This window comes from Staurois parvus, unplaced genomic scaffold, assembly GCF_062004578.1.
Source record: "Staurois parvus isolate SC_StPar_1 unplaced genomic scaffold, SC_StPar_1.0 ptg001134l, whole genome shotgun sequence".
In the NCBI taxonomy this organism is placed as follows: domain Eukaryota; kingdom Metazoa; phylum Chordata; class Amphibia; order Anura; family Ranidae; genus Staurois; species Staurois parvus.
Window position 1 is genome coordinate 2189296 of NW_028318930.1, and position 15643 is coordinate 2204938.

Sequence of the window (15643 nt, forward strand, 5' to 3'; positions counted from 1 at the left end):
TTAGGGCCACAGAATTGTTACTCGCACAGACACAGAATTCTTACTCGCACAGACACAGAATTGTTACTCAGGGAAACAGAACTGTTACTGAGGGCCACAGAACTGTTACTTAGGGCCACAGAATTGTTTCTCGCACAGACACAGAATTGTTACTCGCACAGACACAGAATTGTTACTGAGGGCCACAGAACTGTTACTTGGGGCCACAGAAACGTTAATCAGGGACACAGAATTGTTACTGAGGGCCACAGAACTGTTACTTAGGGCCACAGAATTGTTACTCGCACAGACACAGAATTGTTACTCAGGGACACAGAATTGTTACTCAGGGACACATAATCGTTTAATTAAAGAGTATGTCAGACAACATGCAGAGGAGTGGCAGAGGAGGCAATGTTTTAGGAGCGAGCAGACGTGGCAGCAGAGGAAGGGGTCGAGGCAGCACTATTCGCAGCCAGAGGCCAGTGCTCCCGGTGTCATCCAGCGGTCGTGTCTCCACCGACAACCCTGCCGTCATCGATTGGTTGGCTCGGTCGTCTTCCTCTTCCCAGGTCACCTCTGACACCTACAGCCAACGGTCGGTGGGTACGTCAGACACAACCGTTAGTTGGCATGGCCCGGGACCAAGCCCACTGAAATCACGTGTCCTCTACCTGCCCCTGTCCTTTGGTGTTCCCTCACCAAGCGAAGTATCGCATGCTGTGGGCTCAGCCCCACTGTACAGTGAGGAAGAGCTAACAGAGGGCGGTCAGGAACGGGGGGAGACATCCGCCTTTTCAGCAGCTAGGCGAAGAAGTAGTGGCGAGGAGAGTGGCCCGGTAGCCGGTCTAGAGACAGGTCTGTCTCCTGACCCAGACGCAGCCGAGGGGGCTAGTAGTGAGGCGGAGACCCTACTTGATGATGAGGAGGTTGATTGCACTTGGCAGCCTCGTCGTCATCAGGCAATTTCTTCCGCATCATCAGGAGAAGAGGGTGGCAGCTTGGCAGTGAGCGAAACAGTCGGTGGGTTGCCCAGGAGACAGCAGCAGGGTCGCAGCAGTGTCAGTGGAAGCAGTGTCAGTGGAGCCAAACGGCCACGGAGTAGAGCACCAGCTCCACTGCAGCCTACCACCACGGCCAGTAGTGGTGCCGGTGTGCACGGAGGAAGCAGCAGTCAGCCAGTGAGGAGTATCGGGGGCAAAGTTTCCTACTCGGCGGTGTGGCAATTTTTCAAGCCGCCCGAGGAAGTAAACGTAGCCGTATGTCGACTATGTGGCCAGAAAGTCAAGCGTGGCCAGGGGGCCCATGTTGGGACTATTTGGGCCATGTTGAGACAATGGGAGACCTCCCATTGCTGCTGTCTCCATCGCCACACTCTGCCATGTGCCACTTTCAGGTCTCCTCACACTGCTGGTGTGTAGAATTTTTTGACATAGGGTGCTGGCAGATTACGGGCCTCCCATAGCTGCTGCCAGGCCCCTAATCTGCCATAGGCCCCTATATACCGCCTCCTCATGCTGCTGCCAGGTCCAGAGTCTGTCATGGGTCCCTGTACGGCCTCCCATTGCTGCTGTCTCCATCGCCACACTCTGCCATGTGCCACTTTCAGGTCTCCTCACACTGCTGGTGTGTAGAATTTTTTGACATAGGGTGCTGGCAGATTACGGGCCTCCCATAGCTGCTGCCAGGCCCCTAATCTGCCATAGGCCCCTATATACCGCCTCCTCATGCTGCTGCCAGGTCCAGAGTCTCTCATGGGTCCCTGTACGGCCTCCCATTGCTGCTGTCTCCATCGCCACACTCTGCCATGTGCCACTTTCAGGTCTCCTCACACTGCTGGTGTGTAGAATTTTTTGACATAGGGTGCTGGCAGATTACGGGCCTCCCATTGCTGCTGCCAGGCCCCTAATCTGCCATGGGCCCCTATACCGCCTCCTCATGCTGCTGCCAAGTCCAGAGTGTGTCATGGGTCTCTGTACGGCCTCCCATTGCTGCTGTCTCCATCGCCACACTCTGCCATGTGCCACTTTCAGGTCTCCTCACACTGCTGGTGTGTAGAATTTTTTGACATAGGGTGCTGGCAGATTACGGGCCTCCCATAGCTGCTGCCAGGCCCCTAATCTGCCATAGGCCCCTATATACCGCCTCCTCATGCTGCTGCCAGGTCCAGAGTCTGTCATGGGTCCCTGTACGGCCTCCCATTGCTGCTGTCTCCATCGCCACACTCTGCCATGTGCCACTTTCAGGTCTCCTCACACACTGCTGGTGTGTAGAATTTTTTGACATAGGGTGCTGGCAGATTACGGGCCTCCCATAGCTGCTGCCAGGCCCCTAATCTGCCATAGGCCCCTATATACCGCCTCCTCATGCTGCTGCCAGGTCCAGAGTCTCTCATGGGTCCCTGTACGGCCTCCCATTGCTGCTGTCTCCATCGCCACACTCTGCCATGTGCCACTTTCAGGTCTCCTCACACACTGCTGGTGTGTTGAATTTTTTGACATAGGGTGCTGGCAGATTACGGGCCTCCCATAGCTGCTGCCAGGCCCCTAATCTGCCATGGGCCCCTATATACCGCCTCCTCATGCTGCTGCCAGGTCCACAGTGTCTCATGCCATGTGCCACTTTCAGGTCTCCTCACACTGCTGGTGTGTTGAATTTTTTGACATAGGGTGCTGGCAGATTATGGGCCTCCTATAGCTGCTGCCAGGCCCCTAATCTGCCATAGGCCCCTATATACCGCCTCCTCATGCTGCTGCCAGGTCCAGAGTCTCTCATGGGTCCCTGTACGGCCTCCCATTGCTGCTGTCTCCATCGCCACACTCTGCCATGTGCCACTTTCAGGTCTCCTCACACTGCTGGTGTGTAGAATTTTTTGACATAGGGTGCTGGCAGATTACGGGCCTCCTATAGCTGCTGCCAGGCCCCTAATCTGCCATAGGCCCCTATATACCGCCTCCTCATGCTGCTGCCAGGTCCAGAGTCTCTCATGGGTCCCTGTACGGCCTCCCATTGCTGCTGTCTCCATCGCCACACTCTGCCATGTGCCACTTTCAGGTCTCCTCACACTGCTGGTGTGTAGAATTTTTTGACATAGGGTGCTGGCAGATTACGGGCCTCCTATAGCTGCTGCCAGGCCCCTAATCTGCCATAGGCCCCTATATACCGCCTCCTCATGCTGCTGCCAGGTCCAGAGTCTCTCATGGGTCCCTGTACGGCCTCCCATTGCTGCTGTCTCCATCGCCACACTCTGCCATGTGCCACTTTCAGGTCTCCTCACACTGCTGGTGTGTAGAATTTTTTGACATAGGGTGCTGGCAGATTACGGGCCTCCCATTGCTGCTGCCAGGCCCCTAATCTGCCATGGGCCCCTATACCGCCTCCTCATGCTGCTGCCAAGTCCAGAGTGTGTCATGGGTCCCTGTACGGCCTCACATTGCTGCTGTCTCCATAGCCACACTCTGCCATGTGCCACTTTCAGGTCTCCTCACAGTGCTGGTGTGTTGAATTTTTTGACATAGGGTGCTGGCAGATTACGGGCCTCCCATTGCTGCTGCCAGGCACGTAATCTGCCATGGGCCCCCGTACCGACTCCTCATGCTGTGACGTTGCAACAAGGTGGAATTCAACCCTACATATGTTAGACCGCCTTTACGAACAGCGAAAGGCCATCACCGATTTCCTGATGTTAAAAGCGGATAAAGGTACTCCCTGTGTAACTTAGATGTCAGCCATTGGCAGCTCATGCGTGACACCTGCGCTTGCTCAGGCCCTTTGAGGAGGCCACGCTATTCGTGAGTCGCCAGGACTATGGGATGAACGACGTCATTCCTCTGTTGCACGTCCTGGAACAAATGCTGTTAACAATGGCTGGTCAGGGTGCGGTAGACGTGGCGCACAGATCTCAACGCCACATGACCCCTGTGGGGGCAGGACAGGAAGAAGAGGAGGAGGTAGAGGAGGACATTGGTGCTCAGGAATTATTGAGTGAAATGGGTGGTTTTTCCACTCAGCGGACAGGAGTGGAGGAGCAGGAGCATCTGGTAGAGGAGGAGGAGGAGGAGACAGAGGACCCAGACGCACCGTGGCAGTATGCTGTGGAGATGGAGGCAGGGAGTCCCTCGCATTCCTTGGCACAAATGGCCCATAGCATGCTCGGTTGCTTGCGTAGCGACAGCCGAATAATAACCATCAGACAGAGGGATGACTTTTGGCTGTCCACCTTGTTGGACCCTCGCTACCGTTCAAAAATGGTGGCCTTTTTCACACCTGCTGAGAGGGAGGCCAAAATAACGTACTATAAAAACCACCTATGTAGTCAGCTGGTCTCTGCCTGTCTGCGCCAACGTCCATCCTCAGACACTGTGGGCCCTGTGCGCTCGCGTTCCGCTGCCATGGCAGCAGGGGAGGGGTGGGGTGGTAGGAGCAGTGGCAGCTCCACCAGCAGCGGCTGCCTCAGTCTGCAGTCGATGATGAGTAGCTTTCTTCACCAGCGCAGTGAGGAAACTACTAACCAGCCGCAGCAGCAGCAGCAGCAGCAGCATCAGGTGGACCTGGAGCAGGACCTCAAACAACAGGCTTAGGCCTACTTGGACAGCACCCTGCCAACCGAGGTAGACAATCCCCTTGACTACTGGGCAACGAAACTTGACCTTTGGCCCCAACTAGCTGAATTTGCCCTTGAAAGGCTGTCATGCCCGGCCAGTAGCGTGGCATCGGAGCGCGTGTTTAGTGCGGCAGGAGGTATTGCAACTCCGCGGAGGACACGACTGTCCACCCAAAGTGTGGAGAGACTGACGTTTGTGAAAATGAATCAGGCGTGGATTAGTCTGGATTTCAAACCACCAGTTCCTGACACAACTGACTAAATCCGCCATGAATCATGCCCCAAACATGTGCCACTTTCAGGTCTCCTCACACTGCTGGTGTGTTCCATTTTTTGTCATAGGGTGCTGGCAGATTACGGGCCTCCCATAGCTGCTGCCAGGCCCCTAATCTGCCATGGGCCCCTATACCGCCTCCTCATGCTGCTGCCAAGTCCAGAGTCTCTCATGGGCCCCTGTACGGCCTCCCATTGCTGCTGTCTCCATCGCCACACTCTGCCATGTGCCACTTTCAGGTCTCCTCACACTGCTGGTGTATTCCATTTTTTGTCATAGGGTGCTGGCAGATTACGGGCCTCCCATAGCTGCTGCCAGGCCCCTAATCTGCCATGGGCCCCTATACCGCCTCCTCATGCTGCTGCCAGGTCCAGAGTCTGTCATGGGTCCCTGTACGGCCTCCCATTGCTGCTGTCTCCATCGCCACACTCTGCCATGTGCCACTTTCAGGTCTCCTCACACTGCTGGTGGGTTCCATTTTTTGTCATAGGGTGCTGGCAGATTACGGGCCTCCCATAGCTGCTGCCAGGCCCCTAATCTGCCATGGGCCCCCGTACCGACTCCTCATGCTGCTGCCAGGCCCGTAATCTGTCATGGGCCCCTGTTGTCGCTTGTTGGCATATTCCGCTCGTTCAGATGCTCCTTCTCCTGCTACTCCTCTTCACGGATTCCGTCAGCAGTCTTTCTTGGAATCCGTTTCCAAGAGACAACAGTTTGCGAGCACGCACCAGACGGTGCAGAAACTGAACGTCCTCCTGTCCAAGTTGCTGCTGCCAGGCTCGTAATCTGTCATGCACCCCTGTACCGCCTCCTCATGCTGCTGCCAGGTCCAGAGTGTGTCATGGGCCCCCGTACCGACTCCAAATGCTGCTGCCAGGCCCGTAATCTGTCATGGGCCCCTGTACCGCCTCCCCATGCTGCTGCCAGGTCCAGATTGTGTCATGGGTCCCTGTACGGCCTCCCATTGCTGCTGCCAGGCCTGTAATCTGCCATGGGCCCCCCTACCGACTCCTCATGCTGCTGCCAGGCCCGTAATCTGCCATGGGCCCCTGTACCGCCTCCTCATGCTGCTGCCAGGTCCAGAGTGTGTCATGGGTCCCTGTACGGCCTCCCATTGCTGCTGTCTCTATCGCCACACTCTGCCATGTGCCACTTTCAGGTCTCCTCACACTGCTGGTGGTTTCCATTTTTGTCATAGGGTGCTGTATGGCCTCCCATTGCTGCTGCCTCCACCGCCACACTGTGGCTCCACACTCTGGTTTTGGCCCCGTGACTGGCCAAATGAGTGAAGTGTGCGGTGATTCTAAGATCGACGGCACTCATCTGCATGTCATACTGCCTGACAGTATTATTTCTCTTCCCCAGCAGACTCCAAGGGCATTTAAAGTAAAGGTACAGTGTTCAGCACTAATATTAAGTCTCTCTGAAGCCTAGAAACACCCTTTTTTAAGTTAAATTCACAGCGAATATATTCGACTCGAATCAAAATTTTTCCACGAATTCGCCGAATCAGTCGAATCAAATTTTTGAATACTTCGCTCATCTCTAATAATAATAATAATGTTAGCAGACAAATTGATTGTTTTTTCAGAGTTTGGTAATATTATAATTAGTTATTTTTCACAGCAGGTTCAGAGAAATGTGTTAACAGGGAAGAGTAAAAAAAATATTACATCCCGCACATACTATACTTTTAAAGGGATTCCAACTGCTTGCTGCTAATCCTGTAGGAAGCATTTGTAATGTGCACCAGCGCATTGTGGGGATGCCACACATATCTTCAACAGACACCAACATGAAATCTAGCCTGAGCTTCACGTGTCCAGCACTAAACTGAAATAAAGGATATCCAACACAAATAGAACTAAGAGCCAGTTGCTGGAAGGTTTTATGAGGCAAAGTATGATCATTCTGGATAACTTCTGGCTTGGCTTTTTAAATAAATTACATATCAAAGCAATGAGGAAATGCTACATACAGAAACAAATAGTATCATACAGGTGTTATAACTTCACTGGTTCCCCTTAACCACTTTCCCATCCGGAAGGTTTTACCCCCTTCATGACCTGGACAATTTTTGCTATTTGGCACTGTGCTACCTTAACTGGCAGTTGCACGGTTACGCAGCGCTGTACCCAAATTAAATTTATATAAAATGTTTTCACACAAATAGAGCTTTCTTTTGGTGGCATTTGATTACCACTGGAGTTTTTAATTTTTTTATTATATAAACGAAAATAGGCCAAAAATAAAAAAAAACAACAACAATATTTTGAACTTTCTGCTAAATCTATGAAATAAAAAATTTTAACAAATCAAATTTCATCATAAATATGTGCCAAAATGGTCTCTGAAACATGTCTTTGGTAACAAAAAATCCCAGTAAGTGTATATTATTTGGTTTGTGTAAAAGTTAGAACATCTACAAATTATGGTATATACAGCACCTTGAAAAGTATTCATACCCCTTGAATTTTTCCACATCTTGTCATATTAGATCCAAAAACGTAAATTTTTTGGGGGGATTTTATGTCATAGACCAACAATAATTGTGAAGTAGAAGGAAAATGATAAATGGTTTTCAAAATTTTTTACAAATAAATATCTCAAAAGTGCAGCTTACATTTGTATTCAGCCCCCGAGTCAATACTTTGTAGAACCACCTCTCACTGCAATTCCAGCTGCAAGTCTTTTTGGGTATGTCTCTACCAGCTTTGCACATCTAGAGAGTGACATTTTTTGCCCATTTTTCTTTGCAAAATAGCTCAAGCTCTGTCAGATTGGATGGAGAGTGTCTGTGAACAGCAATTTTCAAATCTGGCCTCAGATTCTCATTTGGAGTTAGGTCTAGACTTTGACTGGGCCATTCTAACACATGAATATGCTTTGATCTAAATCATTCCATTGTAGATCTGGCTGTATGTTTAGGGTCGTTGTCCTGCTAGAAGATGAACCTCTGCCCCAGTCTCATGTCTTTTGCAGACTCTAATAGGTTTTCTTCTAAGATTTCCCTGTATTTGGCTCCATCCATCTTCCCATAAATTCTGACCAGCTTCCCTGTCCCTGCTGAAGAAAAAGCATCCCCACAACACAAGATGATGCTGCCACCACCATGTTTCATGGTGGGGATGGGGTGTTAAGGGTGATGTGCAGTGTTAGTTTTCCACCACACATAGTATTTTGCTTTTAGGCCAAAAAGTTCCATTTTGATCTCATCTGACCAGAGCACATTCTTCCACATGTTTGCTGTGTCCCCCACATGGCTTCTCGCAAAGTGCAAACAGGACTTCTTGTGGCTTTCTTTCAACAATGGCTTTCTTCTTGCCACTCTTCCATAAAGGCCATTTAGGTGGACGGAGCTGTCTTTGTAGGTTTGCAGTTGTGCTATACTCTTTCCTTTTTCGGATGATGGATTGAACAATGCTCCATGAGATGTTCAAAGCTTGGGTTATTTTTTTAACCTAACCCTAATTTAAACTTCTCCACAACTTTATCCCTGACCTGTCTGGTGTGTTCCTTGGCTGACCAAGATCACATAGATAAATATGGGACAGCACTTTACCTGTGCCACTGTGCACATGGAGGAAACAGCTTCCATACCATAGACTGCACCCCCCTGAATTGTGCCTTCCCAAGCTCCCTGTATGGTGTTCTGCTGACCCCACTCTGTACTGAACCCTATGTACTACTGAACCCCTGTATTGTGCCCTCCTGTCCCCCATTTGTCACCCTCCTGACCCCCCTGTCCACTGCCTTTCTGACACCAAGTCTTCTGCCCTGTTGACTACTACATACTACACACTTCTGGACACTGACTTACATACTACAGACCTCTGGGGGCTCCCCTACATACTACAGCCGTCAAGGAGCTCCCCTACATACTACAGCCCTCAGGCGGCTGCCCTACATACTACAGACCTCTGGGGGCTTCCCTACATACTACAGCCCTCAAGGGACTCCCCTACATACTACAGCCCTCAGGGGGCTCCCCTATATACTACTGACCCCTGTACACTGCCCTACATCCTACTGACCTCTGTACACTGGGAAAGGGTTCACGCTTGGCATTTTTTCCCCCTTGCTCTGCACTGTACATTCCCTATTTAACATTTTCACATTCTGCACTGTAAGTCATCTCTGATTCTAACCACACCCATGCACCCATTGTGCACATTAATGGACCCCTTAAGCCATACCCAATATTTAGCGTAATATAAACCATGCCCATTTTTTTGCGTGCCACATTTTCCTTTATCTGACTTCATTATAGAACCACACCCAGAATTAATGAATGCCCCACCTCTAAAGTAGTGCTCCGCCTAAAGTGGCTTTCTGGACACAGAATAAAAGGAGTCTCTAAAAAAATTTTTTTTTTAAATGTTGGAAACTATGCCAGACAGACATGATGATTTTGAGATCAGGGCTCTGTGGAGGCCAAACCATCTCTTCCAGGACTCCTTGTTCTTCTTTATGCTGAAAATAGTTCTTTACACTGAGATGCCTACAGAGAGCAAAGCTACTGTCTGTAACCCCTAATTGTGATACAGAAAATCTTTTCTCAAATACACATTTCATGATCATTATTATAAATTACATGATTCAGAAAGTACATTTTTGGTAAACCTGTATGAAGGTCTGCTTGTAGGCGATTACAAAGAATTTCTTTCTTTCCTTTAGCACAGCTTCAGGCCTCATGCTCATCATACATGTAGAAAAACTGAAGGAAAAAACATACAGATTACACTTGCAGAGACAGGAGTTTGCATCAGCTTTCATATGCGCTCCAGTGAGTTTTATACACGTTGCAGATTCCTGTGCAGAAGAAAATCCTCATTTGATACTAGTATTGTGGTGTGAACAGGGTGCATAAAGCACAATTCTTTTTTTGTGCCCTTGCAGAACGTATGCAGAAAAACTCACGACTCTGCACACTGGTGTGACTGACCCATATGGAAGAAAAATATATTTGAAATATATTTTTTAAATATTCTTCCAAAATATATTGCCATATATTTTAAATACATATGAAAATAAATATATGAAAAATATTTAAAAAAATAAATTTCAAATATACTGTATGTCTTTAAAAATACAAATCTGCATTTACAAATATATGTAAAAATATATGTTAAAATTACTTTTTTATATGCTAAAAAAAATAATGAAGAATATTTTAAAAAATATATATATTTTTAAAATATATATATTTTTAAAAATACATATTTTTTTAAATATATTCTTCAGATTTTTTTGTTGTATTTCAAATTTATTGTAGTATTTCAAATATATGGCAATATATTTGGGAAGAATATTTTTTAAATATATTTTCTTCCATGTGGGGAGGGCCTTAGTGTTTGCATTGGTAGCATTGCATGTCTTCTCCAGCAGAGGTACACTATTCTGCACAGAAATAAAAGAGTTATGCTGCCTCCCAAGTATAGGGGGGAAGGTTTATTAGCATGACTAATCTCCCCTGCTCTGTAGATAGCGGGAAATGATCTCTCTGATTAAAAACTGTACAGTGCTTTTCTATCACTTTAAAGTGGAACTTTAGTCAGAAAATGAAGTCTTGTTAAGTCACTTTAGGCCGGCCCCCTTTGCAGGTATACTGTAGCTACGTAAAACATTCAAAATAAGTGCCCATACTGTTTAACCACTTGCCCTTCAGAGGATTTACCCCTCTTCCTGACCAGGACATTTTTTGATAGGACACTGCATTACTTCAGCTGACAATTGCACGGTCATGCAACGCTGCACCAAAATGAAATTTATGTCCTTTTTTCCCACAAATAGAGATTTCTTTTGGTGGTATTTGATCAACTCTGCATTTTTTTATTTTTTGTGCTATAAACAAAAAAAGGCTGACAATTTTGAAAAAAAAAAAGTTTTTTACTTTTTTCTATTAAACATGTCCAGTAAAAAGATTAAAAAAATCTAAATTCGTCATAAATTTAGGCCAAAATGTGTTCTGCTACATGTCTTTGGTAAAATAAAGAAAAATCCCAATATGTGTAGATTAATTGGTTTATGTGAACGTTATAGCATCTACAAATGGCGGCATATATTCTAGAATTTTTTTTTTATACTAGTAATGGTGGCGATCAGCGACTTATAGTGGGACTGCGGTGGGCATTCAGACACTGGGGAAGAACTGACTAACTGCCACTGACATCCCAATGACACTAATACAGTGATCAGTGCTAATAAAAAGCACTGACACTGTACTAATGACACTGGGCAGGAAGGGGTTAACATCTGGGGCGATCAAAGGGTTAACTATGTGCTGTTTTACTATGTGTGTTTTAGTAGGGAAACATGCTGCTTTTTATTGCTCTGCTGTGCTGCTGTGCTGTTCGTGCTGACGGGAGAGATCTGTGTTGTTTACATACAGACCTCTCCCCTTTCACTGTTCCTCAGTGATCGCCAGGTGCCAGCGGGAATCTCTGGCCAGGACCCAGTGATCGACAGCTGTAGCCACCAACAGCAGCGTGGGTAGGGCTGTGCGCGCCCCCCTGCCAGGGGCGGACTGACAATTCATGGGGCCCCCGGGCAATAGGAAATCATGGGGCCCCTGTGTCCTCGCCCACACTCAAACCACATCCAAAAAAGCCTATGAAAGGTACCAGGGGCATCTCATGGGGCTCCCTACTGTCCCCGGGCCCTCAGGCAGTGCTCAAGTGGCTAAATGGTCAGTCTGCCTCTGCCCCTACTCAGAAAAACAAAGTCATGTATATATACGTGATTTTGCGCAGCCTTGCAGCCCTGTAGCAGTAGTTCTCCTATAGGGCAGTCAGGAAGCGGTTAAAATCCAGTAATGCACCGTCTCACTCTGCTCTGTGCATGCTCAGTTGCTCTCTATTTTTAGGCACTGTGCCAAACTCGTAGAGGCCAGTCTGATGACAGTCTAAAGCAGGCATACATAGGTCGAATCCCAAACGATTTTTCGATCAAAAATCAAAAACATCGTTCGTTCTGTAATCTGATGGTGCCCCAAATGATTTCAAAAATCGGTTGTTTTTCACAAATTTTCCAGCATGCTTGATAAACGAAATGGGGAGGAACCACAATAATCGTCCAATGCCATTGCCCCACTAACAGAGCGAAAATGGCCTATTATTCTTAGGTCCTCATGTCTGACCGGCCTAAATATTAAAGAAGAACTAAGCCTATCGATTTAACAGTTTCAAAAAACAGTTAAGCTGGCTACACATTATACAATGTTCTTATTCAATTTCCATTAGATTTACTTTCAATACTTTCAATATTATATGGTTTTGATAAATCTAAAGAAATTGTACCATAAAAATTGTATAATGTGTAGCCAGCTTTATATTTCCGGCATGCTAACTGTCACAGTTGCTTGTTTTCTCAAAGAAACTGTCAAACCATCAGATGACTGGTGTTATAACTGTCACATGCGCAGCACCATGGGAGCTGCAGATCAAACAGATGACAGCTCTCTTGGCTGAAAAAGATAGGAGCGGTTAATTCTGCTGTAACTGCTCCTTAGGGTTCTGGGCTTCGACAGAATCGCAGTCTCCAGCAAGAAGAAACAGGAGCAATGCTGGAGGCAACTTACAGCACACACTAATTTTGATTGTATAATTATAAATGTGGAATGTATGATTCCTGCTTAAGAACACAATATTTTGTCAATTGTTATGAGTAAAGTTCCACTTTAAGTAAGATGATGTGTCTGACACTAGATCTAGGCATTATGGAATAATATCAGCACAATCCGTCTTTGGTGGAGGTAACATTCTTTTCGTGATGCAATTTTTTCTTTGTTCAAGCACACACAGATACATACACAATCATCAACCTGTATAATTCGTGCAGTGATTGGCAGGTGTTACAAGTTGCAAAGCTTGCCAAAACCTCTGAAATGCAGCTAAAATGTGTCTAAAATACAAACAAGCACTATAGGTGTTTTCAAGGCATTTTAATCTTAAAGTGTTACTAAACCCACAACAGTAAAATCAGTCTGTATATGCAGTAAAGCATGCTTGTTATACTCACTGTGGAACCTAAGAGGTTAATCCTCTGCATTGTGTAAAAATGCTGTTTGATCCTGTCTTCTCTGATCCTCCCCTTCTTCCAGTGCCCCCCTCTTATCTCCTGAAAAGACATATCGTGTGGAGACACTCTGTACATGTTCAGTTTGGTGTGTATTGCTAGATAGATTTTCTTTTTTTTTGGGAAAGTGCATGTGATCAGCACAGGGCCAATCAGCACTGTCCAGACAGAGGTCAGGGGTCCTGCATGCTCCTAGAGCAGAAAGAAAACTCCTCCTACAAGCTTTAACCAGTGCTCTGCTGGACACTGATCGAAGTTACAAGATTGCTCTAACTGCTAATGAGAAAAGGTATTTAGCAGTTTATATTTACTAAAATAATTGCATTTCCATGTTGTGTGTACTGTGGGAGACCAGATATAGTGAATGCAGGGTCCTGGGAGACCAGATGTAGTGAATGCAGGGTCCTGGGTTTAGTAACACTTTAAAGCCTGTGTAAGTTAGCCTTAATGAACTGTAGCAACTCTTTGATGAAAACATAACAGCACCAGTTGGCAATGTTTGTGATCTGTTTTTCTTGTTTCTTCTTTATCAAGGAGTGAGTACAGGCAAACTAAACTGGTGACAGACATGAGAGATTAGTCAGGCATGCAGGCGTCATACCATCACTCAAAGAAGTTTGGTTCTTCCAGTGAGGCCCTGAAGGCAGGAGGGGTAGCATGATAACACATCCAAAGTGCTGGCTTATCTTGGGAAAAAAAAAAATTACCTAAATTGCCCAACACAGTCTGTCCTTTTTTTTTTCCCCAAGGTTGATCATTGGGCATTATTACTGGGATCTGCTGATACCCAATAACATGAGATGTCATCTGATGAGAAGAAATAAAGGCATTTTTAGTTATCTGAATCTCCAGTGTGCAGATAGAAGTAAACTTGATTTTTTTTTAATTTGCTGACAGGCAGGGTATCTATGACATAAGAGAACCTATTGGTCTCTTCTGCCATAAATGCATTCTCCTGCCTCATGTCCACTAAGCCACGCATGCGCAGCTCAGTGAACATTTTCGGCCCCCATCTGTATCGCAAGGATATGACTCTCGGGCACATGCACAGGGGTAACGTCATCACGGCCCGGCCTATCAAATGGCCAAAGGCACGAAACCCGGAAGGAAGACCAGGCGAAGATGGAAGAACTGGGGGCCCGACGGATCAATCCCATCACAGCACTGGAGGGCACTGATTGATAGGCAAGTCTGCCATAATGTACTAATATACCATGTATACTAGCACCATATGGAATAACTCGCTTGAGGGCCCTGAAAGAGAAAATTATATTCGGCGTTCACTACCACTTTAATAGATATCTGAAGACATCATATGTTTGTGTGTAATGTGCAGAATGTGTGCATGTATGTAATGTGCAGATTGTGTAATGTATGGATTGTCTGTGTGTGTGTGTGTATAATGTATGGATTGTCTGTGTGTGTGTAATGTACGGATTGTGCATATGTGAGTGTGTGAGTAATGTACAGATTGTCCGTGTGTGTGTGTATAATGTATGGATTGACTGTGTGTGTGTAATGTATGGATCGTCTGTGTGTGTGTAATGTACAGATTGTCCCTGTGAGTGTATGTAATGTACAGATTGTGTGTGTGTAATGTACAGATTGTGTCTGTGAGTGTGTGTAATGTATAGATTGTGTGTGTGTAATGTACAGATTGTGTCTGTGAGTGTGTGTAATGTACAGATTGTGTGTGTGTAATGTACAGATTTTCCCTGTGAGTGTGTGTAATGTACAGATTGTGTGTGTGTAATGTACAGATTGTGTCTGTGAGTGTGTGTAATGTACAGATTGTGTGTGTGTAATGTACAGATTGTCCCTGTGAGTGTGTGTAATGTACAGATTGTGTGTGTGTAATGTACAGATTATACCTGTGAGTGTGTGTAATGTACAGATTGTGTGTGTGTAATGTACAGATTGTCCCTGTGAGTGTGTGTAATGTACAGATTGTGTGTGTGTAATGTACAGATTGTGTCTGTGAGTGTGTGTAATGTACAGATTGTGTGTGTGTAATGTACAGATTGTGTCTGTGAGTGTGTGTAATGTACAGATTGTGTGTGTGTAATGTACAGATTGTGTGTGTGTAATGTACAGATTGTCCCTGTGTGTGTGTGTGTAATGTACAGATTGTCCGTGTGTGTGTGTGTAATGTATGGATTGTCTGTGTGTGTGTATTGTACAGATTTTCCCTGTGAGTGTGTGTAATGTACAGATTGTCCGTGTGTAATGTACAGATTGTCCCTGTGAGTGTGTGAAATGTACAGATTGTGTGTGTGTGTGTGTGTAATGTACAGATTGTGTGTGTGTGTGTGTGTGGGTAATGTACAGAGAGTGTGTGTAATGTATGGATTGTCTGTGTGTGTGTGTGTGTAATGTACAGATTGTGTGTGTAATGTACAGATTGTGTGTGTGAGTGTGTGTAATGTACAGAGAGTGTGTGTAATGTATGGATTGTCTGTGTGTGTGTGTAATGTACAGATTGTGTGTGTAATGTACAGATTGTCCCTGTGTGTGTGTGTAATGTAAAGATTGTCTGTGTGTGTGTAATGTACGGATTGTCTGTGTGTGTGTAATGTACAGATTGTGTGTGTGTGTGTAATGTACAGATTGTCCGTGTGTGTGTGTAATGTACGGATTGTCTGTCTGTGTGTAATGTACGGATTGTCTGTGTGTAATGTACGGATTGTCTGTGTGTGTAATGTACAGATTGT

At 46.2% G+C, this 15643-nt stretch overlaps 1 protein-coding gene and 1 long non-coding RNA gene across 3 annotated transcripts in view; one reads left to right on the top strand and one right to left on the bottom strand.

The window, feature by feature from the left end:
• The window catches only part of MYBPH (myosin binding protein H), a 128223-nt gene that overhangs the window by 69526 nt on the left and 43054 nt on the right, over window positions 1-15643 (top strand). The window lies entirely within an intron of this gene.
• Window positions 1-15643, bottom strand: part of LOC149439310 (uncharacterized) — a 57346-nt gene that overhangs the window by 33571 nt on the left and 8132 nt on the right. The window contains exons 2-3 of one of the 2 annotated variants that reach the window (XR_016307833.1): window positions 13640-13739; window positions 9467-9573 (exon numbers count right to left, since the gene is read on the bottom strand). This is a non-coding gene — a long non-coding RNA (uncharacterized LOC149439310). Of the gene's footprint in view, window positions 1-9466; window positions 9574-13533; window positions 13740-15643 lie in introns of both variants that reach the window. The other variant, XR_016307834.1, reaches the window with a different exon arrangement.